The following is a 4,625-nucleotide window of genomic DNA, read 5'->3' on the forward strand; positions in this document are numbered from 1 at the left end:
AAAAATGAAGAAATTTCATATCTAAACAAAAATTATTTTGTTATGTTTTTGCACTGCTGTCGGTGTGAACCCTGAATCCTTTCTGCCCATGCTGACAAAGTTTTATGAATTTATTTGTAAAAGTATAGACAGTGGAAAATAAAATGTCCTGTGGTGCCTGTCCTGCACCAGGTCGCCCCTTTTGACGTCCTACCCCACTTAAATATATAGGAACGTTTGTAGCTCATACTACCTTTTAAGGGTATGTGTGTAACAGTATTTCATTTCAGACACACTGCATGTCGCACCGTCTGTTAATTCAAACGTTTACGATCAGTCGTTATCACAGCATTATTACGTGGGCGCTAGCAATTGCGGCCGCGTCTTAGGGGCGCCACGTGCGGTCTTAGGCGCGCCCAAGCCCTGCAGGCAGCAGCGCCAGGTGTCTGACAGCTCTGAACATGCGCCCTAGACGGCAGTGGCGCGTACCTCCCCCCCCCCCCCCCCCCTCCATTCATGCCCTCGACCTTGACCCCTGACGACCCAGACGTCTACAGAACTTCAGCCCGAAATCTGATCGATCCTCCCAAACACCCTCTGCTCGCAATATCGTAATGTGTTTCACGTCACCCAATCGTGCCAGTTTTGATTATACAAGTTTGTAAAGTTCAGTAATTGTTTTAGCTCAGTCAGCAAGGTAATTGATTCTTAAACAGAGGTTTACACAAATTAGAATAGACCCATTACTATCCTCCCCCAACTGGCTAAGCTAACACAAATTACATTTAAAAAATAAATTTATTTGTTCCTTTTCACAATTCTCCCACTAGAGTTTAGTAGGAGGAGATCCATCGATTCGACATTCAGCACTCAAATCATAATGCTTGTAGCAATTCTCATACTTACAAATATTAACTGATAGGTTTGCAACTTTTGGAAGCTCACGAAAGATCATGAAAGGGATATCATTTGGTTACGGATCAAATAACAGTCGATTGCATCCAAATTACGGCACTATTCTATAAATCTTTTAAATATTTCAATAATCAGTTTAATCTGATTTTCAGATTGAAGCCAACCGAATAAGCATGACCACTCTTTCTCCTCAAATACGGTCATAGAGATATAGAATCGTGGCATATGTGCGAATAACTTAATCCAGAATATTTAGGACGACAGCGTCTGGTAGACTTCGTGAAAACACCAGTGTCTAGCAGTCACTGTTCTTCTATAGCAATGATTTAATGGCTGAGTTAAAAGTGCTAAGGTGTCTCATTGTTCAGAACCTGTAATATACATTCCTTGCCAACACTGAAATCATGAGCTGCAGCAAATCGAGTAAAGAGACTGCCTACATCTACATCTACATACACGCTCCACAATCCACCATACGGTGCGTGGCGGTGGGTATCTCGTACCACAACTAGCGTCTTCTCTCCCTGCTCCACTCCCAAACAGAACGAGGGAAAAATGACTGCCTATATGCCTCTGTACGAGCCCTAATCTGTCTTATAATATCTTTGTGGTCTTTCCGCGTAATATAATTTGGCGGGAGTAAAATTGTACTGCAGTCAGCCTCAAATACTGGTTCTCTAAATTTCCTCAGTAGCGATTCCCGAAAAGAACACCTCCTTTCCTCCAGAGACTCCCACCCGAGCTCCTGAAGCATTTCCCTAACACTCGCGTGATGATCAAACCTACCAGTAACAAATCTAGCAGCCCGCTCCTGAATTGCTTCTATGTCCTCCCACAATCTGACCTGATAGGGATCCCAAACGCTCGAGCAGTACTCAAGAATAGGCCTGTCAGTCACCCTCTAGAGTGCTGCTGCATGGTATGGAATCCATACCAAATAGGGCTCATGGTTTCTCAGACACAACTAAATTACCTCCTCAAGACGATGCTATTGTCTATAAGAAGGTTGCAACGTCAAAGACTGTATAGAAATACACGAAGATTTGCTGATATTCGATGATGGGTGCAGTCGACTCCAAAACGTAAATAAATACAACTTGCGAGCTGTGTATAAAAATAGGAGAAGCGATCTATTTTTGTGGGATTATGCTAGTGGAAGCAGTATCAATGTAAAATACATATTCAGCACTAGATATATCGCAGCAGTTTGTTGCACACTTCCATCAGCCTTTGGAGAAAAAGATCAAATGCAGTTATTGTGGGCTCTACAAGCCCGGAGATTTGGTAACCATGTTTTTAATCAAACTGAAACAGCATTATGATACAGAAATACATTATCAGCCTATCTCCTTTATCATTTCCTCATTCTGCCACCTTCCCGTACAGATTCTGTTTCGTTTACATTTTCTCAAGTCACAGATTCTAAGTTATCTTCAGTAGTTTGTTCAGTTTCCTCAAAGTTAGTTTCACTCTGATGACCTTAACCTTCAGCTTTGTTATGCGTTATACTGTCCATTTGAACAGTCTACTCCATGACCGAATTAACACTAATTTCACTTTCAGACAAAAATTTGACTTCTTAAAGAATTACAACTGGTCGAAATACAATCTATAGCCATTGGTACAAAATCAAGTAGTACTGAAACACTTTAATGACCACGTTTCAGAATTGCTCGCCATTAATTGCTTTGGAATGTGAAAATACGCAGCTCATCCAAACACACGCAATTTCTTCAAGTTTGACATCCTTCCATGCGAAGGCGTTCTTGGAATTCCTCCATAGGAAGCTAAAGTAGGACTACTTTAAAGATAAAATTAGCTACAATTATAGCTTCTAACAAAAACAGCTTTCCAAATTTGCATTCACTAATTATCCAATGAGCCTTTTCAGTGATAGTGTGACTCATTACTTTTGCCACTTTGTTTTGCTGAGGTACTTAGCCGACCGCAGTGGCCTCGCGGTTCTAGGCGCTTCAGTCTGGAACCGCGCGACCGCTACGGTCGCAGGTTCGAATCCTGCCTCGGGCATGGATGTGTATGATGTCTTTAGTTTAGTTGGGTGTAAGTGGTTCTAAGTTCTGGGAGACTGATGACTTCAGATGTTAAGTCCCATAGTACTCAGAGCCATTTTTGAGGTACGTACCTTGCGGCATGCTCGAACTGTCCACTCTTTTCTCTAAAGAATTTCATCACTTCTTTAAAATGTATTCGTGACACATCTAAATGTGCATGTTTTCATGTTAAAATGAGCAGTAGCGATTCCATAATATACTTTAAAATAATGAAACTCTGTAGGCACTGAATGAAGAGTGTAAGTCCCTATAAAGTGAATATAATCGTCAATGAAAGTCACTATATGTTTCTTTCCATCAAGAGAGACTCGTATTTCTCTGACTCGAACAAGAGACTATATATGTAGTGACCATGTTTCTTTATGCTCTGTGTAACTCAAATATATATTTACAGGTTCGGAAAAATTTAGTTCGTCCAGTCCGTCCGCTAGAGAACGCAATGTCTTCATATTTTCGAAATGAAAATGTCTTAAGCGTTTACATCACTGTCTGAAGCACAGACACTAGTAGTGAGCTAAAACGACAAAGCATACAAGTTTGTATTTTTTATTTCGGTTGAAGCTATAACTTTATCACCTTTTTTTAGTTAAACCTGCTGTATTTTGAAAAACAGTTTAATATCCAGCTGTTACTAGTTAACATACCGACAGTAAATTATTTAGTAAAACTGTTTGTGCAAGAACATTTTTCAGTTTGAAATTTATTTCCACAAACACTCTACTTTCTTATCTGAAAAACTGACAGCAACAGCTAAGGAAGAAAAATCGTCTACACTGCCATTTATCTCTTGTAAATTTGTCGCTACATTTACGGAATTGTTACTTTTACATTATGTGATTATCTTGCTGTGTAGTGTGCCATAAATTGACCTGGTTTCCCACAGCTGTAACAAGTTTAGACATTGAATCATGTGTACCTTGAGACTTGATTGTCACTTAATACTTTCTTTGACCTTGCTGCGACGCAAATGCTGAAGACTGTGGCACGTCATTTAATGAACTTTGGCTTCATTTAAAAGTATTACGTTTGACTTCTTGATCTATTAGCGCGCCTTTCACAAAATTCAGTTGTAATTGCCCACTTCACAAGGTTCTCAGAACAACTTCATATCCTGGAGGTACTGTTAGTAACAAAATGCATACTGTACAAGTTTCTTCAATGTTAGCACCAGATGCTTTCATATCACATATTAACTTATCAGACTTCAAAAAACGAGTTTAAAAAGTATCGTATTTTGCAGTAAACTTCGTTGTCAACAAGGTTTTCCATCTGATTTACTAAATGCAGTTTCTTTGTACTTGGGAAACTCCAAATTACTGTCTGAAATTCGTTGGAAGTGCCTCCTTCTGTATACGTTTTAAGCTGCGTCGTCTTTAAGTAGACTCCATCGAACATTATTTCAGAGCTTCCCTCGCTAATATAAATATACGCGTCTCAAATTTTCGTTTCTGTGAGTGATCACTGCTGACTACACTTTATGTTATTTCTAGATTCATTAGTACATAATGTTTTGCCGACTGTTCCACTTATTGAGTTAGTAGCAAGGGATATTATTTTATCACGACGCATGAAAATTCTTAGTAAGTTAACGGGACAAATTCTGTGATCACGTTTACAAGGAAACCTTTCGAAGTTCTCTTGAAGATTTTTACTCGTCTC

This window comes from Schistocerca gregaria, chromosome X (genome assembly GCF_023897955.1).
Source record: "Schistocerca gregaria isolate iqSchGreg1 chromosome X, iqSchGreg1.2, whole genome shotgun sequence".
NCBI lineage: Eukaryota > Metazoa > Arthropoda > Insecta > Orthoptera > Acrididae > Schistocerca > Schistocerca gregaria.